Genomic DNA, 22,784 nt, shown 5'->3' with positions numbered 1-22,784 from the left:
AGCATCAGAACCAGGAAGCATCATGAAATTTTTTAATTTCTCCTTTGTTTTTCTGTATCTAGGTCAGGTTTTCCTTTTGCTCTCTATTGCACATTAAATCAACTTCAAATCTGGCCTGCACACATAAAGGATCATAAGATGCAAGGCTGCCTCTATAAAGCATTTCTGATTGTCCCTCATGGACCCCTAAAATTCTGAATTCAAATCAAATAGCTGTACAGACACACTCTAAGTGTCCTATAGATCCTACAGTATCATCCCAGAATGTGGTGTGCATCAGATTTTGTCAAGTAGACCCCAAAATACTCATTACTTCTCTCTGTATACATGAAAGTAAAACAGAGAGAACCAGGAAGACATGCACCTCCAAGCCTGAAGATACCACCAGATAAAGCAGCAAACAAAAGCATTTGATTCATATCTACATGGACACCATCCGGGAAACACCACCAGCCAGGATCAGGGACCATCAGCCCACCCCACAAAAGCAAGGCAAGGCAAGCCCCCCATGAGAAGCCAGCACTGCTCTTTCAATTATTTCATGTTAAAACAGGAAGATTTGCTTCCTAAACTTCAGAGGCAGTCAGCTTATCTTTACAGAGGAATGATTTATCTTTAGTAACATTTTTGATTCTGTAAGCTATCCTAAAAGAAATCAATTTATTAAAAAAAAATCCAGGTTCAGTAACTTCTCTAAACAGCAAAACCCAAATCTTGACAGCAGGCTAGAAACAAGTCCATACTTCTGCCAATGCTTTGCAGATATGCTACATAAAATAACAGAGCAAGTAAAGAGACAGGAGGCTGGTCAATATTCGTCATGTACAAATGGCATTAAGATGCAAATGTTTATATCAACTTATATGACCTAGGTATTCATTTTCCAATTTAGTTGGAAATTCCAGTCTGAAATAGAACTGGAAGCCTCAAATCAATGAATTCTAATAATAATCCGTTAATAATTGCTCAATAAACTGTCTTCCAATTTAAAGTTTAGTACTTTGGATAGAATAGACTTTTCTAACACTGTGAAGGAGTTCAAAACAAGAGAATGAAGCAGAGCAAGACCTCACTTGATAGGGGATTGATTAATATTTTAAAATTATTCCACTTACACTTCATTGTGGATAATCCTAATAGTGTGCTTTTTATGTTTTGCAGAGGAGCTAACAGCAGGGTATCTGTAGGCAGCCACTGGCATTTTCAAGATGCTCCAACTCCAGTCAGGCTAGCAAAATAATTTTATTTCGGTTTAACAAAGAAGCTTTATGTTTCAATCCATGTTAAACTGTTGATGTAATGGTCATCATTCTCTTCTTCACCCTCCAATCTATGCTGTCTTCTTTCCAAAACTCAACAGTTTAGAAAACAAAACAAAACCATAGCAAAACAAACAATCAAAAAAAAAAAAAAAAAAAAACAGAAAAAAAAAACCAGAAAAATAAAGAAAAAAACTCTTAACACTAAAAATGGTCTCTGCCTACTACTGTTACCAGCCACACTGAATGTTTGATGCCAGTGTAAATAACAGATGCTAGGTAGTTTTGCTCTTGAAACACAGATCAAATAATGTTGTAAATGCATGCAGCGTTCTTCCTTTTCAAGCATGCCAGTGAACTCAGCAGAGACCTCTAAAGGCACATTCTCTGTTACTATGACTTCAGCAGTCTCTCTAGATGTTTCAGACTTATTTTATCATTTTCTTGCAGCAAGAGATGCAGGTGTCAAGGAAGTAGCAGTACATGACACTTACCATAACTTTGTGAGCAGGCAATCAAGTGGCAGCAGGCTTCTAACTGAACTAGTAATTATACTCTTTTGGACATAAAAGGAAGGCAAACTATTTACATCTTACATTAAGCTTGCTGAGTTTTGTTCTGAATAGCTTTTCACTGCTTTTTCTCTGTCTCCTCCCCAGTTGTTTTTTTTGTGTGTGTGTGCTGTAGAATCATCTTGAACATGTAGGGCATTGCATTCCCACATAATGGAGCTAGACCTGAAAATATTTTTTGGATAAAATGTGTATAAAGAAAGACTGCCCAAGCCAGCCACATCCTAGTTTTTGGGACCATGCAGAAATGTTATGAATTGGATTTTTCTGACTTAAATTTAGGATAGCAGTATTTGCAAATGCACCATATCTTATCTACTCATACTTTTACATGTATGGCTTTCTCTATATAAGCATGGTTCTATCATGACAGCTGCTCCATGTTAACCATCTGTGGCAAAAAAGACAACTGCAGATCCTCTAAGCTGCAACAGGGATGTACTATAGTGCAAGTGTTTTTAAGCTGTGCAGGTTTTTTTCCTCAAGGTCTATAAGCAACTCCAAGGGTTGGTTTGTTTGTTTTGTTTTTAAAACCAGACAAAAAAAACCTCCTACTGAAAACCAGTTTTGCTTTTGTTTACACTACAGTAAAATGCTACTGAAATACCAAAATTACTGTATTTACCTTTCAGCAGTTCAACATAGAACAGCAGATATCCACTGAAGGTTTTCTGACCCGATATAAATAATTGTCTTCAATTAATCAACATACAACTGAATTCAACAGGGCACTGTACGATGTCAGTGAATGTACATTCAAAGCAAGAGCAGGGCTATTTTAAAAACAAAAACCCCAACAAAACAAACACAAAACCACAAAAAAAGTGTTATTGTTTATTTGTTTCTCCACATTAATAGTAGCATTTGAAAGCTGATTCAAAGCCTTTACAATTCAATGAAACTTTTTGAGATCAGTGGACCTCAGATGAGGCCCTGGGGAAAGAAATGGAAGATATGTAATGTTTACAAAGAATAGTCTTCATTAAAGATGAAATCTTCAAGAGGAAATTAAGGCAGAATTGAAAACCTTTGTATCTATTTTGGCACTGGTTCACATGACCTACAGTAAACTGTACTGTCAGAAATGAAATTAATAATGGTAAAACATTTCAAAATATAATGGTTTAAAAGAACCTGGTTAAGAAATATCATTAAGGCACCTCCTGTGCTGAACACCTGCTAGAGACTGCACAGTGCACTTCTGTACACTTGAGTTTGGAAGCATTGTTTTTGTGCTAATTAGCAGGCTTTGGTCTGGGATAGCAGGTGTGAAATTGCTACCATTTGAGATTTTCATCTGTGTTTTCTTAAACAAATAAAGTACAACTTTACAGAGAATGAAAGTGAATTCACTTTATGAAGCACCAGTCTCTCCAGCAATGTTGAGAGAGAGATATAGGAAGGCTGCATAAACATGATTAGATTTATTTAGCCATTTTCTTTTTGTTGCAAGGAGTAAGCATATTTGTAAAAAAAAAGTGAGACTAAGTAGACGTGTAGCAATACCAAAACAATTAGCTGTGAAGTACTGCCCTAATCTTTGATTCTTCTCTTGAGCACGTGATCTTCTGTAAGACTGAGCAAAACCTGCATATTTAGATTCCAAGACTTTAAATTTCTTGAGAGTATAATTACTAGCCAAGCTCAACAGATACCAAATTTAAAGGAAGCATGCTGCAGGAAGCAAGTATTGTTGCAGAAAGAGAAGACAGAAAATATGAATGTATGTCAGTTAGAGCCTGTGTCCTTTCGCAGCCAAGGACACAAGCCTATCTTAACTGTAGAGACTTACAATATACTTCTAATAGTTGCTTTTTTTCAGATTTCACAGGGGCTTGAGCAAAAAAGACTAGTTGAGCTTATTTTACATTAAAGGCACTGAAATATGTGACCAAATATAATGGAAATGTTTTTCCTTCTTGTGTTACAGCACCTGTTTTCACTGTAGACATGAATACGGATAACATGAACTAGACGGATATTGCATGAGTTCCCAGTATCATCTATAAAAGTCAACACTAACAACTTTTAATTGCCTGTTTCCTCATAAGAATCCACTACCCAAATTAAGCAGATGGAGGACAAGGGGATTAGGGTTGAATTTCTGCTCTGAGCCACAGGACTCTCTTGTGATGCTGAGTTGGTCACTTAAGCTTGTGTATTCAAAATCACCTAATGGATTACAAATTAAATTAAATGCTGCAATTGTCTCTCTGTAGAAAGTTTCCTCCACTTTTCTAGATCACAATGATGGCTATATAATTCTCTAGCATTACTGTGCTTTCTGCATACTACAGCAAAATTTTGGAGACTCTTTAAAGACATACCTCTCAAGGACCATCAGAAGCAGGGAATGTCCATGAAGGAGGACAAGCAGGAGCCAAGAGTGACTGCAGCACAGGCTGTGCCCTCAGTAACTGGCACCATCCCACAGAGCCTGAGCACAGCAGGCAGTCCCAGTTACAGTGAGGGGGTGGACCAGGGCTGTCCAGGGAGCCCAGCCAGAAGCAGTAAGAGCCTGGGTTAGAGACAAGGCTACAACACAGGTCTACAATCCATGCAGGGAACAGAGGTGCACATACCTATGACACAGACCAGGGAAGGACCAGGCCTGCAGACCTGAACTCAGATGGATTCCCTAGGTGAAGTGCAGGGTGTATGGAAGTGCATTTAAGACCTACTTCTGCCCTCAGGGCTATGACAGTGGCCCTTAAAAGTCCAGGTTAAAGTGTTTCAGAAATGAAATGGGTTAAATAGTTCTAATCTAGTCCAATTTGCACTATTTCAACATAAAAGAAAGCTGGCCCAATTGTCAGGCTGCCCAGGAGAGAGTCAGTAATGAGATGACAAGAGCTTGGCTAGACTAAAGCAAGCTCTTTTGGCAGAGCTGTATGGAAAAGCTTGTAGAGCACCTGCTCCCATCATGCTTGGCTCTAGCTGCCAGACCCAGCTTCACAAAATTTTTACACACAAGACTTTTTCTCCTGAAAGGAATAAAACAATCACATAAAATATGCCCAAAGTAGTGTGTTTGTTTTAAATATTTAAATCAGCAGAAGGAACCCGTAGGAAAAATCAAGAAAATGAAACACAGTTAACAAGATACTATTATGACTTTGTAAGAGAATAACAGAAAAGTAACAGAATGATATGATATGATATGATATGATATGATATGGTATATAATATAATATAATATAATATAAACCTAAATTTGCCTAGCACAGTCTACCATGTAGCAGCTTAGCAAATTTCAGAGAAGCCATGGAAAAGACTTAAAAAAGATTCTTTGAATTAATGACATTTCATACCCTGTCTGAATCCATGGGCAGTATATCTGGCTCCCCCAAAACATGGTTGAAAAATATTAACGGACTTAAAAGTGAAAACAAGGCTCTGGACTTGTATGGGTGACTTCAACTGAACTTTCATTATCTGCTTAAAATCTTGACCCTTTGTCTATAAGCCTCTGATTTACCTCACTACCTGTATCCTTTACTCTAATTGGAACAGCTGCACAGATCCTGTACTCTTTCCCTTTTTCTTCAGCCACTTCATTTACATTCTGTTTTTCTCCATTATCTTCATATGTTCAACTTTCAATATTTTTCAACATTCCTCTGCCCTCTCAGGATCCTAGTACAAACCATCAACATCTAAATATTCCAGTTAATCTCTCTCTTTCCATGTTACGAAATTGCAAATGGGAGGGATTAAAGGATGCCTTAGCAAATAGCAAAAGTAAGCATGTATTTAAGTGTCAATCTGACTATACTGAAGTGGCAACTTTTCAGTGTGGATATGTTCAAAAGGTTTGATTGCTTTTAAGAAATAACTTCCATCTGACTGCATACAAGACTGTGCTCTCAGAGGGTTTATTTCCTTGGAAATACTTAGGTGTGGTAGGCTTGGTACATGTAAATAAGGATGAAAACATGTCAATGCATACATGCCACCTTTATTGCTATATGCCAATCCAACAGGGTGTTGGGTAAGCCATGCTTATATCTGTATTACCTGCTACTTTCTTAAGCCTCTGTGAACACACTGTGGAGAAAAAAATATATAGAAAACACATTATGTCTCTCCAATTCTATCTCTGTCTATCAGTATTCAATATAGATCTTGGGCAGGCAAAGCACTATGGTTTATGAAAAAAATTCAATTAATTTTCAAGGTGGAAGGAAGAAGCAAATGGAATTGTAAAGTTCTTTTTGCTGCAGTAGCAGCTCTAATTATTTGTCCCCATTAAAATTTATCACTGACAAACTTAAGCGCAGTTTTTATATGCTATTCATATTATATTATCTGTCCTCTCCAATACTTGCAATGTATTGTCACTAGCTCAGCTTTTGGGTACATGACAGAGAAGATACGCTTAGCAGAGTAATATTACCATTAATTACTGTAATTAACGCAAATTATGCAAAACCAGTAAAACTCAATTACCAAAGAAATAATAACCTTTGAACTGAAAATGCAATAGCAAATGCAGAAGTTCAGCTTGTAATAGCTTAATTGTGGCAGAAGGAATGCTGAGCAGAGTGTTTAGATTTTGGTTCTACATGATAAGGCTGTTTATAAAAGGCTGCATAAGTTTATAGAATTCTACTAAATGGAAGATAATGTAAGAAATAGTATATATGAAACCATTCATATATAGAAAATTTCTCTTAAACCATTTGCTTTATAGGATTTGATACTGTCCTTTAAACCAGCTGTTCTAAAAAGCAGTGCACCATGGGTTTCTCACAGAGGATAATATGCTAGGTGGATCCCCATTTTGATAGGCAAACTATATTCTCCCCTGTTTTATATCAATAAAATAAACGAACAATTCTTACAAAATTACTAGGGTTTCATAAAGCCATAGCTCTGTACACAACATGCCCAACATGTTAGTATCTTGAGGTTCTTTGATGTGGAAACACGCTTGCAATCCTAACCTAAATTCATTACAACCTTTAGTCTCAGCTAAGGGTTCAGGAGTTTGGGTTCTTTAGTACTTACATTACTTACAATACAATATAATAAATATGGAAGGATTTAAATGGTCTGTAAAATTATGAACCCATTCATAGAGTTCTTGAAAATATCCTGGTCCTACTGAAATAAAAGAAATCTAGAATTTATATAAAAGAATCAGATTTTCACCAACTGTTGTATTCAGATCCAAGATGAGGGTTTTTTTTTGGCTTTACACCTTTCAGTTTCAAATCTCCCCATACATCTTAGTCCTTAGTTATGTAAACTTATTATCTGGCTGAATAATAGGAAGGATTGTACTAGATTATGTTAGTAAGACAACCACTGTAGGACATTTGAAAAGTCTGCTCTTGAAGACAAAACGTATTTTTACGTCTGAACTATCAGCTATGAAATAAGCATCTTAGGAGAAAGGTATTCTTAATTTCAAGCAGTGCATGGTCTTGAGTGTGCAGGTTTATGGAAGTGTTATATGTCTAATGTAACTGTGGAAGTTCTCATGCATTTCTTTTATGAATCCTCCGGAGCGCTCCAATTCAATTATGTTGTTCAGCAATCTGTCTCAAATATTAATTATGTGTGGTATTAAAAAAAGAAGTAAGTCACATGTTTCATTTTACTTTGCTCTGAGATAGCTTTCATTGGAATAAAGAATAGTAGGAGCGTTTCACACTAAACTTTGTAGATTTACATACTAAAATTAAGACATGCCCTGGTGTCAGATATCTTATATGATTATATTGTGCCAAATGTGTGAAATCAAAGATACTTCTTTATAGGGGGCACCATTTAAATTCACCTGGAAATTTAGTTGTATGCCATCTAACACAGGTGCTTTTCCCTGCCGTTCAGGAGATAATGGCTCCTGTCAATTAAAAATACAGCTGCTTTTAATCTGAAAAGCAAAAATCAAAGCTTTAACTGTTGCTTTAAAGTATGTGTTAAATGGTCATCAGACACTGTAAAATACCAGATAGCCTAAAAAGCTGACAGCTGTGAATATTAAAAAATTCTCTGGAGAATCAGCAAAGGCCAGATAGTATAATGCTGCTGGTAAAATACACCTAGTCTCTAGAGAAGAGTATGAATATTTAGATAATGTATATTTTAAAATAAAATATGGTGCACATAGGTATATGTATAAATAGGAGTTACAGGTAAGAAATATTAATTATTAGATATGTGCTTATTAAGAAACAAGTCTCTTACCAGATCTAGGTGAAATAGGGACGATGCTGTTGACGGTAGGCCAGATCTGTAGAGAGGGTCTGTTAGTAGCTGCCTGTAAGAAAATCCATCAACTTTATAATTTGTTTTCATCTGTTAACAAAAAAAAAATGGTAAAAGTTAAAGGCTTGATTCTGTGACTCCTCTGAAAGTTGGATTGCACCTTTTTCAAAAGACCTTATATCACGCTCTGAAGGCACAGTTTCATGACCCTGAAATCAATTATATCATCCACTTCCCGAAATCCAGGCATGACTATAAGTATTTGAAAGATCGTTGCTCAAGCCTTCTGATAAATAAATTCAGTATTTTTTTTATTCTAACTGCCTCTCTAAGTATAAACACAATGCAAAATTGCTTAGGTTTGAACAGAATCTCAGGAAAGCTTATTTTATAATATGCGGATTTTTGTTAATATTTTTGTACCACTGTGTATTCATCACATCAGCCTGTTAAGAAATTTTTAAGGGTTTTTGTTTATTTTTCTGGTTGGTTGGCTTCTTTTTTTCTTCCATTAAGAGAAGGTTAAAAGCCATGAAAAGAAAACTTAAAATTGTCTCATTTGAGAAAGCGAAGTGAAAAGGCAGCTTTGGAGCACTAAGCCCCGACATTGCCAGCGTAGTAAGTGAAAGTGAAACCAGAGTAAATGCCAAATGAACAGGTGGAAAAAAGCTAAAATAAGATGTTGTTGGTCTGTAATGACAGGTATTGCTCCTTAAAACTAACTTGCAAAATTGCTTCTGTGTATCTTTACTCTTTGTAAGATTCAATTTTCTTCTTTTACTTTATTGCACGTTTGAGTTTTGCTGTTCTAGGACTATAAACAAGTTTCTGTAGCTTAAGCTGTAATCATACAACAAATATAGGGCAAGCACTCACGCTAGCATTCGTTTAGCTAGCATAGGTAATAAAAAAATCAACTAGATACATCCCATACAACCTAGGCAAAACCAAGCATCCCAAGCCACCAGCCTCAAGCTTGATCAGGAACACCTTTACTACTGCTATTAACCATGCTACCTTGCTCCACTTTAGCATGTTTATGCCAATGTGTACTGCAATTGCATTCTTTAGGTGAGCTTCATGGCTGATGAAAATGTGCTTAGCTAGGTTCACTCACTCTTGTATGTTCCCACACGACAAAAATAATGAATTAAACTCTCAAAATCATTATAATCTTAGAAATCACTAAACACATACATTATAAAATAATGTGTTCCTAAGAATATAAAAGTTTAAAGGATGGCTTTAAAAATACATTATTAAAAGTATTTGTATACTAATATTACTACTCTTTTACTCAATTTATGCCAATGCATAGTGTTAGCAGTTCTTGGAACAATGTGAGATCATTATGGCAGGAACAGGCTTTTGGAACAGAAAAATCAGGCAGGAAAATTGTCTCAATAAAGGACAGCTATGGCCCTGTTACCCACTTTGATTATGTCCTCTCCCAGTGACAATGCACACCAGCTGTTCAATAAGGTGATGTCCAAGCAGCTGATCTCATTTGCACAGCCTCATGCATAGGTGGCCTTGCTGCTGTAGCTGCCACCACGGAAGGACTCAGGATGTGAGGAACAGTGACAGCTAAAAGGGCTGTTATAATTCTGACAATATAACCCTCTTATAATTTCTGTTATTATAATTCTTACTATAACTTTGCTTACCCTGCTGAGAGCTCTAAAACTCCACTTTACATATTCAGGTATCTTTAGGGCCATGTTACAAATCCAGACCAGGTAAATAATGAATAAATAACTGAAAGTAAGGGCCACCCAGTTGCAGCTTCCCCCTGATGAAAATCTCCACTCCTGAGATGACTTATGCCCATATTACACAAAAATATTTTTTTCCTTGAAATGAATTGCTGGTGATTTTAGCAGGAATAGCATGGCTGCATAAGCCCAAAAGACTACACTGCAACCCCCCCACCCCCGAAGATGGTGCTTGAACACTTAGAACTGTGGTCCAGTGAAACAACATTCACATGGTTTAGATTAATTTGACAAGCACCTCAGTGTTTCTAAAATTACTGACTTACTGTGCAGTAAAGATTGAACAAAAGCCAAATGGGCAGAAATGAGCCACCTTTATATCTGGGGGAAAATATTGTCAGTGTCAACAATCCCTATTTCATCATTTCAGACCATTAAAGAAAGTCCTTTCCATAAATTTCAGCATAACCACAGAAATTGTCTTATCTGTTTCATTCTTTAAAAACCAAAATAAGACCACCAATTTTTTGCAGCTGTTTTTTTAATCTGTGAATAAAGAGGTTCAATCTTGCTTCTCTTCTCTGACCCTGCTGAAAGTATGACCTTAACAAAATGCCAATTAAAAAAAAAAAAACCACTAAAGCAAACAACAACAGCAGAAACAAACCAAATCCAAAACCGCAAACAAACCAAGAATACCCCACATTTTATTTAGTGTTTTGAGGCTTGGACATTTACTGCTCCCCACTGCTCTTGGAAAACATTTATCCTCTCTTTCTCCTTCCTTGGAAAAAAAAAAAAGGCTGTTCGAGTATAACTGAATTTTCTATTCCGCCTTTTATAAAAACATAGGAAGGAAATAAGATTTCTGCTGGTTCTTTTAAGATACAAAACAGTGATATTGGATTTTTTTCTTTCTGTTTTTTTGTGAAGGCTGTAGAAAAGTCAAATATGAAATTGTACTTTAGCTGAAACCACTGGAAGCTCTGCCATTCACTTCAGTAAGCCAAGATTCACCTTTCCCTACTATGTTGGATAGCCTACAAACCCTTTCCCCGTGCAGTGCTTATGCAATTTAAACATTTGGCATTATTTCTGATGTCAGCAGAGCCAGAAAACAAAGTCCTGAGAGACAGCTTACTCCAGAGCAACTGAATCATTAAAGAAATAAGAAAAAATATTACTCTCTAAAAGATGTATGTCCAGTCCTACAAATCCAAATTGATCCTTGAACAATTTTATGCATGCATGTCCATTTCCATTACTAGTTACTGGACTATTCCTTGTATTTCTTCTTTCTTTATCTTGTCTTTTTCCTAGTCTTATCATCACGAATTGTTTAGGTTGTGGTAAGCTCAACTGTATGGGTTGCTTACTGTGATGGAAGTCACATTAAAATTTCTTTTTATATGCCTAATCTTGTTTAACATGATGAATCTAAATTCAGTTTAGCAAGAAATGTTTGCCCTGTTCCTGAGAAAGAGAACTCAAATTGATCTGAAATCTTTGGAACATTGAGAAAAATTAGAGGAATGGTATGTTCTGGGACTTTTTTCCCCTCCTAATTTTGACTTAGATAACTTTCTGAGAGAAAATAGCAACATGTGTATTATATTTGAAAATTCTACGGAAAATCTTTTACTACTCTTATTTTGTATTTTATCTCAAAGAAACTTCATTTTGACAATTAAATTTGTTTCACAAGTAATAGTGCTGTGTCATACCCTGTCAATTATATGGTTCACCATATGGTGAATTATACCTATACCTGGCAACACCCAATGCTCACTGCCCTGATTTACACCTGGCAGGCCCAAATCCTGCATATATTTATGTACACATGGCTCACTGTGAATATTATGAAGCTTATAGTTTTTGCAGGATCAACAACTGAGTAACTTTGCTTTCATCATTTAATATTAACAGCTTAGTTGACATTTTTACTGTAGAATTCCACACGTTCTTCCCCTGATGCCATTCTGAATTATCAACAATCATGATGTCAGTTTACATTGTTGTGATATGTTTCAAAAGATGACATTGTTTAATGTAAAACATTTTTTTAAACATCTGAGTTTCTGTTTCTAGAAAAGATAGCTACCAGCATTTCTTTAATAAAATATCAGCATTTTGGAAAAGAAGAAAATTTCCTACTTAAGCAATCTCCGATTACAATTAATTCCTGAAAGAGAAATCCAGAGGGAGAATCAAAGGTGACAAAGAAGTGGAACAGGCTGCCCAAGGAGGTTGTCTCCTTCCCTGGAGACATTCAAAACCTGCCTGGACGTGGCCCTGTGCCCCCTGCTCTAGGTGTCCCTGCTCAAGCAGTAGGGTTGGACGAGGTGATCTCCAGAGGTCCCTTCCAACCTCCACCATCCTGCGATTCTGTAATTACTCCCTGAAAACTGAGAATTTTGTAATGACCTATACATTGCTTTGACACCTTTGTTTTACCGACAATGAGTAAAAACAACACACAAATATGCTTAGGCTGTACTGTGAAGGAACAAAGCTGCTCTATTGTCCTTTGGGAAGAGCATCTTTAAAACACTGGAAAGATGCCATCAGCCAGCAATGAACACCCTGTCTGGATGAATAGTACTGCTCTGGTTTTCTTCAGCTCTTAAGAGCTCCTTCATGTGTTTGTGAAGTCAAAGAGAGAGGGTAGGACTGGGCTGGAGAACGAAAATTGAAGTTTTCTGTAGAAATTTGGGCTTGTGATTCTATGAATTTCTGATTAACCTGAAGGACTGCTAGATTTTACAGATCCATGGTCTGAACTATTTAATTAATTTTTCTTGATATTACACAGATTGTATGGGGATTTCATCTCTGTCAGACACCTTTATTCTTATTTCCACTAAACTAGGAAAACATTTCTGTTTGGCCCTTCTTTGGTCATATCATCATTATATAAGTGGATGAGCTTGTTTTTATTTTAATTTTAATTAATTTTCCCATCAATTGTCATTCTTTGGCAGCACAGATGAAGTGCTGAATTAGCTAGCCATTAGCAACAGGGAGAGGCTGTTTGGGACTAGGCCAGAGCTCTAAATATTTGACTTCTGTCACTGTCTACATCTATTGTCTTAACAAAATGTTATTTCCTTGTCTCTGCTCCCATGACTCAGTGTGAATTAAAGAGTGAATTTTGTACCCTCTGCAACCCATTACCATAGATAAAACTACCTCTTTTCAATGGATTGAGAGACTGAAAACAGTACTTACACCCTTACTAATATCAACATTTATTTGCACACTTCACCAATTTAACTGCAGGCATATTTTGATTAATGTGGAACAACAAAAATTATGCTGAGTAGCTGCATTCAAGGAAATGAATATGGGTCATGAAACTGCACATAATACCAGTAATTTTTTTCTAAAATGGATTGTTTACAACCTTTTTTGATTCGAGTAGTCTGTACACCAGATTATAACCCTACGTCCTTCATGTGATATTCCCAAGAGTAAACTTTGGTACATTTTAATTACCTAGGATATGTATGAGTATTATAGCTACCTGTTTAGAGCTAAACCTTTAATTTACCTTCTGAAATAGAAATGCTATTCATCAGAAACAGATCTGCTGAACCGGTAACAGAAATCTCCAGTATTTTTCTGAGCATTATTTTTTTGTTTTGTTTTACTGAAATGAGGTTGTTTGTAATGACCCAGTGTGAATATAGATCGATCCATGCCAATCTAGCAAAAATGAAGCTCAATTTGGGAGAGGGAAGCAAAACGAAAAAGCAGAATAGCAATATTATTCTGTTCCTGGTAAAGGATCTAGGCTTTTCAGGTTCATATAATTTGAGAAAATTTAGTACTTTGCAGGACTTCTGTCCTGGGAACACTCAGCTGAACATGCAATTAAGTTTTCTCATTTTTCACCTACTGTGGATCTGGTTATCTCTTTATGTGTCATGTACACATTTTTAAGTTGGAGTATATTGTTAGTATTACTACTACTAGTCTCAAAAATGCATCAATAGTTGGAATGAAACAGAAAAACTTCTCGGTCTGTACAATTCTGTGCTGAGAGAGTGTGTGTGTGGTGGGGGAAATGTAATGGGGATGATTTATTATTGGAGCCCAATCCAAAATGAGTGGAAGTGACAGTAAATTCCAATGGAACTATCTATCAAGTTCATTCCTTATTTCATTCTGCAGCATTTAATGTAAAGAACAAATGTTTAGCTGACATAGCGGTGTGCCATCATTCATCTGTCCTGAGTCTTCAAACTATGATTCTGATTAAAAAAAACTATCATATGAGAGGCCTGGCAGCTGAATGGCTTCCCAGTATCTCCGTCTTCCATTGCCTCTTCATACAGACTGCAGATTCCCTATTGCACTATTGCACATATTAACCTCTTTGGCTGACGCAGAGTGTTAATAAAAGAAAGATTAAAAACAAAAACAAAACCCAAAAATGTTTCAGAGTAAAGCCATACTAAAACAAGTAAAAACTCTGCTGTTGCCAAATTTGTCTGCAGGTAATTGTCTCCCTGAAGAATCAGCACCTGTTCCTTACAAAATGAAATTTGATTAAAGTAGCTATATTTTTTAGACAAGTAGACATTTTATGTACATTTTGCTAATGTAAAGAAAGGCACAACTATTACTGTCTGGGCAACTGATTTTCTGTTAGTTAAAAACAGTTGAAAACACTATTTTTTCTATGCATAAATTATCATGAGCTGAGCCTTATAATTTTGCATTTTCTCTACCTGTTTGATACTGAAACAGGCAAGAAGTTACAAAGCAACATATTTAAAACCAAAGACTAAAACAACGCTCTGAGAGCTCATCTGGTAAAAATCAGTGTCATCCTCCCTGCTTAAAACAAAATATTTAATAAAGTCACTGGCAGTTTCAGAGGATCTCTAGCCTACTACTATACCACAGTCAGGTTGTCATAGAAACAGGAAGAGGCTCAGGATCATTTGGCATTTTATGAAGACATTTTAAAGCTATTTTATATACAGAAAAAATGTGAACTTCAAGGTACTTTTCCAATTTTCCAATTAAAAGAGTCAATATCAGAAATCCAAACATCTATTTCTCCTTTGTCTCTGAAAGTAAAGTAATAACTAAGGATGAGCAGACATCATTATCACCTGATGCTATTCTTGACTACTATTTAAATTCAGCTGTATAATATATATAACAAAATAAAAAAGAATTGCTAGTTACATGCAAAATTGGTTAGGGGATTTCTGTCAATCTGCAATACAATTCGGTATTAAGAAACATCAAAAAAACCAAAACAGCTAGTAGAGGGCAAATAAAATATTTTTAGCTGTAAGAATAAAATGTGATATACACATTCATATGAAAGTGATTTATACATTACCTTGAGTTTATTATGAAGGTCTTTGTTAACTCTAAAACAGTAGACGTATGAAATTATTCTACAGATGGATTTTTTTTGTTGTTGTTGTTAAATTAGAAGATTGCATGAAAAATATTCCATTAACTCAGGGGGGGAAAAAGGAAATGAAAGTGAAAAAATGTTCAAGCCTACTTGAATATCTGCTGTTAAAAATAGAACTGTTGATGTGTAATGATATAATATTAATAGTTTAACATGGACTAGTGGACTACTATTTGCTGACTGATTACAGATCACAAGGAAAACTTCAAAACCACAATATGTTATCTAATTCCTTGTGAGAAAAGAAAAGATATAGGTAATGTGTGTGCACACGCACACAGACATTCAAGCACTTATGTGGTGAAGAACAGAAGTAAAATTTAATGCAAAAATGTTTTTATCACCTCATATATCTATGTGCACCACAGCAAAGTATTAAAAAAGATACGTGTATTGTAAATGAGATCATACCCATACATGTAACTCTCTGCATGAGAGACAAAAGCGAGTATGAGCCGCAGACTTACAAGTATATTCTTAACAACCAGAGAGTCTCAACCTTTATAAACTGACAATGGAATAACACTGTTTGTATCTGTTGAATGTCTCTGATCTGGTACAAATAAACTTGCTTATGTTGGCAAGGAGAATTATTTACATAGCTAAAGAGACTGATAGGGATTTTTAACCTCAGAAAGAGGTTAGATCTGATAGATATTTTAAACTTGATCTTTGACCAAAAAAAGTTAGATGTATGAAACAGAATCTTTCTCTTCTTGTTATGAATAAAATTACCTTCATTATAAAAATCTTACTACTGTAGCAAGACATTTTTCATAACCCTTCTCCATGGATGGTCATGAGAGCAGAAGGAATAATCCTAAAGAGGTAACCCCAGACCCAGATGAAGGATTTTTTTTTTTTTTTTTAAAGAAGAAAACCTCTTTTCTACCATTGCACAAGTAGCTGCAGAATCAGTGAGCAACCTAAAATAATATTAAAATAATAGAAGTGTAAATCTGGGAAAAAAATATTCAAAGCTAGAAAGTTGACTAAAGGATGAGAAAATATGTGTATATTGCTTTAAATATTAAAAGTTTCAAAAACAGGAAGACTAATAGTGCCTAAAAAGGCATTTTTTCTTGTTCCTTTTCATAGCATCTACATTCTCACAATGGATCCGAATAACACCATGCAAGACTTACAGCATTACTTTATAATATACTTTTTCTTAAATGACAGAACATCTAATGTGTTGTTTACAAAGTAAAAAATAACCCTATTACATTCTACCAAATGTTTTTTGTGTGTTCAGTAGAAGGATAGAAGCTTGCCTAAGAGCATTTCCAGATTCTCAGCAAAACGTTTAATCTCTTTTTATTCTATTAAAGATTATATCTGCAGCATCATCTTGTATTAATTTTTAAATTACCTTGTTTAGTAAGTTCATATTTACTACAGGAAAACAATGTCTTCTGAGTGTAAGAATGTGTTTGTTCTCAATTTTTCTTACAGTTTCTATCTACTTGAATTTGAAAAGGCAAGATAACATCAGGACTGCAACTAGTACATGTCAATTTTTATTATAAACCTCCTGAAACTTCTACTCTTTTGTCCCTTTAATATCTCTCTCTTCACTGCTGTAAACATATGCTTACATCCTTGTGATTTTATTAGTTAGAAATGCACCGTATTATTTATTTTATTGAATAAACTGAATCCCTGAAAGCAAAAGGATACTCAGAAGCTCAAACAGTTGATATAATAGCAGAGAAAGAAATCAAGTGAGGAACTGTCTAGTCTGTACATCCAAGTACCCAAAATAGGCTTCTGTCAGCTTCTTTTGTAAATTTTCATACATCTGACTACAATTCTCTTTTTTTAGTTTTTCCTTTCTTCATTTTGTTATGTTCGTATTTGTCAGATGTAAGCTTTACTGGAGCTTTCCAATCACTTCTAGGTCCTACTCACACTGTTCTTCCCTTGCAGATGGAATCTACATGGGATCTTTCTTTCTACCTTCGTTTATGCAACTTTAATGTGATCTCATTCATTAATGTATTGCAATATAATAATAACCTTACTATGCAGATACAAAATAAGATAATACATACAACAAAAAATTCAGCTGAAAATAAGTTTTGACACTTTTTTTCTTGGCCTTTTTTCAGAATAAATATTTTCTCCTGTAAAACTTGCTTCAACATCCTAAGGACTCACTAGTGTACTCTGAATTCCCTGGGTGTGTGCTTCACATCAAAACCAGAATGATTCCTTAGGATTTTTTTGAACTGGGTTTATTATAACAGATGTTGGAAATGATATCAGATCTTCCCTGTAACTCTGTGCTCTGACAGCTATGTTGAACTGAGGTCAGACTGCAGAGATTGGTTGTTGGGGGTTTTCATGTAAAATTATGTGTCCAGGCCAATCTTACCTGGCAATCCCAGGTAAGCAATCTGACATTTTCAGCTCTGTTCCACTTCCTTTTTTTTTTTTTTTTTTTTTTATTATTATTATTTGGCTCTCTGGGGCACTGGCCCTTGTGGCTATTTTTACTGATGGGCTTTATAGAAGCAACCTGTCTGTCAGCAAGGCTGTGTCTTTACCCATGCTATCAGACAAAGCACCTTTTTACAAACAATGAAAAATCTGCACCCAAAATTACGTTGGGACTACTGTATTTGTGTTCCTTGTCAATCCTCTTTCCCGAAACTTGTTTCAAAGGACAACCCCAAATAACCTGTTTGTAATGACTCTGCCACCTTTTAATTTTTCATTAGACTGATTTTGATTCTTACAGAAATATAAGAATATAGAATCATTTCACTATTTTGAATTCACATGTCAAATGACAAAACGCACTCAAGAGTCACTTCTGTTGATGTTAATTTGGCCACGTATTAAAAGTCCTGAAGAGTACCAAAGGAACACCAATTTAATTAAACAAACCTTTTCTATTACAGTCTTTATTTTCTTGGTTTTGACTGACACAACTACAGCTAGAGCTTGCCTGGTAGATTGTGGAGAAATTTACTTTGCAAGTATGAAATAATAAATGCTGATAGGGGAGTGGAAATCCAGTGCTTTTACCTTAAGTTTGCAGGATACATGAAGCATTTCCACGTCTAGGAGAACTTCAAAATCTACACAAACCTCTATAGATGACAATCTAAGCAAAGGACTTTATGACTAGCACAACAGCATACTAAATAATATTCTGTTTAATGGAGGTAGGATAATTTCCAATCTTTCACATGGACTGTGCCTGATTGGAAAGGTACAGGAAGATAATATAAGAAGAAAAAAAAAATACAGGAATAAAAGAATAGGGCAGAAAGGCAGATTCTTCATAAAGTTCAGATTTTGCATAATATACAGACCTAAAGCTCTGAAATTCCAGCTGTCCTACAGGACAGGTTATTAAAGTATCAGCAGTTGTTTTCCTTTTTATTCTACCTCATTATATCTCACGAAAGAGTTATAGCTGCAACAAGCATGAAGTAGAAACTTTGTACTCCCTATTACTATATTGCTTGCCAGTTCTTCAAAGCACCAAGGAAAATCAGGAGTTTCATTGTTATCCTAATAAATATGCCCACCTCCTTCTGATTTCAAGTTACTCATAGGTATGAATCACGCACCTAATAGAATAATCTTTCTTTCAAGAACAGCTAATGATACCAAGATGTTTTCCCCTGAAATGCCTGTTCTGATATTTTAAACAGTTATATATATATAAAAATACACATCATTTTACATCTCAAGGTGCCTAAATATAAACAAAGCTCATAATTTTTTAATTCTTTGTGTTTGTAATATACACTTCTATTAAATTTTATTTTGCCTCTATTATGCTTGAGGTTCTTTTGTTATAGATTATTTTCATTGAAATTTTGGGGGTGATATATGAGGGCAATATAACATAACTTTTTGTAGGAGAACATGAATGAGTATAACAAAAGTGTTCAGGGTATCACTATGATTTAAACCTTTTACAGATTCCTAAATTTGGTAACTGTGAATAAGCTCATAGTTAAAATCAGAGTACTGCTTGGTATTTTTGCCCCCCAACAATGACCTCTTGTGTCACGATGACACCAGTGCTTGTTTTCTTTTTTTAACATAGATATGCAATATCCACAAAGGCAGTGTTTTAGTAAATGTTTAAGAGTTTCCTGTTTAGCACCAGTTTTTAACCTAATGAATTTTGCAGTTTTGTAAGGTCGAGAAACATGGTACTGCTTGTTTACTGTTGGAGCTGTTAATACCTGAATCACTGAATGGCCTGGATTTCCTTTCAAAATATAATCCCTTTATGTAGTTCGTTCATTCACACTTAACCTGCCATTATATTTTGTTTATATTTAGTACATTTTGTGCAAAAAATATTTTATGAGTATTTATTCAAGAATGTCAGCTTCCATTATACACATGACAGTATTTTTAAAAGTGGTTTTGCTTTTTGTGGTAATCAAATCAAGAACATGAAGGTTGGTGATTAAAATGGATAACAAAAAGGAAATATTGAAAGAGCAAAATGCTAATGAACTTTGAGATTACATATTCTACTGGAATTCAGCTTCCTTTTACAGAGAAAATAGAGATATAATTGTGTAAGGTTTAAGAAAAGCCAGTAGTATACCATTCTACTATCCTTATTTTAGTTCAGTATTTTATTCAACGTGCCTTAAATAAAAACTGAAGAACTCAGAGAGAGATGCCAGAGACTAATTTAGAATCACACCACTAGTAAAGACAGAACCCAGGCAAAACAAAGTAAGAATACATCGTCCTGAAAAGAATGAAGGAGAAGCAAGTCATGAAGCACTATTATTACTAGAAGTCCTTCACACAGTAATGAATTAGAGCATGAGCCACAGTGCATACAGAAACACTTGGCTAGATGCACTAAAGACCTGGCTGGAAAGGCTAAGAAATTCCTGCCAACACCAGAAAGCCTTTTTTTAAAAACAAGACACTTAAAAAACTGTGTACAGCTTATCGATTCAGATTATATATGGAGCAATGATACCTTTCAAAGTGGCTGTTACACACTGGCACCAAACACAGAAAATTTAAAATATATTTAACTCAGAGAGGAGTAGAGTACTGCAGAGAAAGCCTACGACAAGATATTGACAATAAAACATGCTATAATTGAAACATATTTTAACAATCATTAAGAGCACTGAAAATTTAACAAACTCACTGTAAATGGAATTCATTTTCTACAGAGCTCTTCACTCCTGCTTGCAAGATCTGATTACTATTTTAATCATCCCATGGCCTGCTCCATGCCACACATGCACAGGATCATATCTTACCTTACATTTTGCAACTAGGAGTCATGTGCATTTTCATGGTACATCGATGTCTGATTTTACTAGGTGTCTCTTAATCTACTTATACTACTGGCCATTTTTCTCAGCCTTCTCTTGTCCTTGCCTCCAGTCTCTGGGCTGTTCTAAAGAGTCTGTGGAGTGATTGAAGTCATGCAACATCTAAACTGCCCCATTCTTTCTTCTTGCCAACTCCCTCACAGATTTTCTGCCTCCAGAGGAGCTCAGTAAGATAAGTCTCAGTTGTTGGTTTTCAAAGAATGCTGTTTTTCCTGTGATGGACTTCTAAATGGTCTCAGACTATCTGCTTTCCAAGTGAGCAGGAACTTATTTGGATCTTGGTCCTTAAACTGTGTGATTTTATTCAAATCTATGATGGGAAGGAGAGAGATGCCCTTATGTTAATAGGCATAAATTCTGCATAAATGCAGAACTGGTATTACAACATCCAGATATGCTCAAAACTCAGAACTAGACCTGCTAATTTTCCATTTAGTCTGACTGAGCTATTGTGTTCAGCTGCTATTCCACCTTTACAGCCAGCACTGGAATGTATCTTTGCTGCTCTGTTGTGAGAGTGACATTTGTTATTAGCTGCTGTGTCCTACACACCTCATTTTAAGAAAAGGAAGCAGTTTATAGAAGTAAACAGAGCTACTGATGAATTGTCTATACATATACTGCAAATTCAGATGATAATGGAGCTCTTTTACTGCAGTGATTTCTAATATGCATGCCAATGCCTTAATCCTAATTATTAACTATAATCTTCCATGCGAGAATAGCGACTATATCTCCCATCAATATGTCTAGACATGAAGATATTTGGGTGTCTAAGTATAATTGTGATGGATAAGAGGGCTAAGTAAATTAATGACTTTGAAATCTCAGTCTAGGCATACAGCAAATCAGTCTGCAGTGAGCTTCAAGTTAACTTTGCAACACCTTTTGGAAGGACAGTGAAAAGTAGGAAAAACTGCTTGGAATAAAGTTTGATTTCTTGGACTCATAAATGTTTTCATTTTCATGAGTTTTAAGAGGTAAACAACACAGGAAGAAATGAAGAATGTTATACCTGACATTGCAATGTAGGGGGAATTTGGCTTGACTGACTGTTTTTAGAACTTGTTATTTAGGCAGCATATAGGAGTGAGTGATCCTATTTACAAAAGGTATCATTGGATCACAGTTGATACAGACCTTTTGAATTGATATAGACTAGTTGCTCCAAAAGACAGCATAAACAGAGGCTCCGAGCTCCCTGAAATTGCACTGAGACAGTAGTTTAATACCTCAAGGGGTAATCATTTGCAATTCCTCACATTTATCATTCAAATATTGACACATCTTAATGATGGTTAGTTTGGGCGTATTTCCTATCTTGATGGCATGATGAAGTGTCATTCAAGATACTTTAGCTAGCTCCACAGTATCGAAGTGGTATACATGCACATAGATGAATGCAGGTGTATGTGTCAGAGATAGCAGATGCAACTAGACACAGGTGTTCTGCCTATGCTAAATAGCCCTTCTAAGAAGCCAAATATACTTTATTAGGTATGACTTGCTTCTCTGCAAGGATAAAAGCAATAAGCATGCAAACCTTTGATTTTTCTTGATCTTTCCCCTGTAACATTCAACAGTTATAACATCCTGCTTGTGCACACATACACTGACCAAAATACCATTCTTTATTTTGCAGTGCTTTTCACCATGCAATGCAAAAATCATTATAGGATAGTAAGCCAATTTTTAAGTAAGCCAGTCTCTGTAGCCAAGGCACACCATCATACTCGACCTCTTTTAATTCTCCTGAAAGGATGATCAGATACCATCTCTGTTGTCCAGCCTTCCTATAAAACTAGTCAAGAGGAAGATTCATATATTTGAATCCACAGTTAACAAATTCCTGACTAAACTGTTAAACCTAAAAGCTGAAGTTCTAAGGAAAAGAGCTTGCCTAAGCAGATGGGAAGGAGAATATTTTCCATTGAAAACACTTCATTACATCTTATTTGTCTTATGTATGCAGGAGAAAAATTCAGGCATGTAAATACAAATCCCATGCCCCACCATGAATGACTACATAGAGGATATATAGATAAAAGTTGTGTCTCCACATCAGTCATGTATTAGATGTTTGTAACATAAAACAAGACAACTTCTACATTTTGAGAGTAGTATCTGATGTTGGATTCTTACAAAATGATTAATTCCAAAATATTGATTTGCTAATCAGCAAAGCATAGGGACAAGAGGGCTGGGGTTTTCTGCTTTTTTCCTTATTTCTTCATTTCAGA

At 35.5% G+C, this 22,784-nt stretch overlaps 1 long non-coding RNA gene across 2 annotated transcripts in view; it reads right to left on the bottom strand.

Moving 5' to 3' along the window:
- Positions 1 to 22,784, bottom strand: part of LOC142058359 (uncharacterized) — a 160,070-nt gene that overhangs the window by 100,564 nt on the left and 36,722 nt on the right. For both annotated transcript variants that reach the window (XR_012660933.1, XR_012660934.1), the window contains exon 2: positions 8,027 to 8,137. This is a non-coding gene — a long non-coding RNA (uncharacterized LOC142058359). The remainder of the gene's footprint in view (positions 1 to 8,026; positions 8,138 to 22,784) is intronic.

Source organism: Phalacrocorax aristotelis, chromosome 6 (genome assembly GCF_949628215.1).
Source record: "Phalacrocorax aristotelis chromosome 6, bGulAri2.1, whole genome shotgun sequence".
NCBI classification, from domain to species: Eukaryota; Metazoa; Chordata; class Aves; order Suliformes; family Phalacrocoracidae; genus Phalacrocorax; species Phalacrocorax aristotelis.
This window is presented reverse-complemented; position numbering and strand designations above follow the sequence as displayed.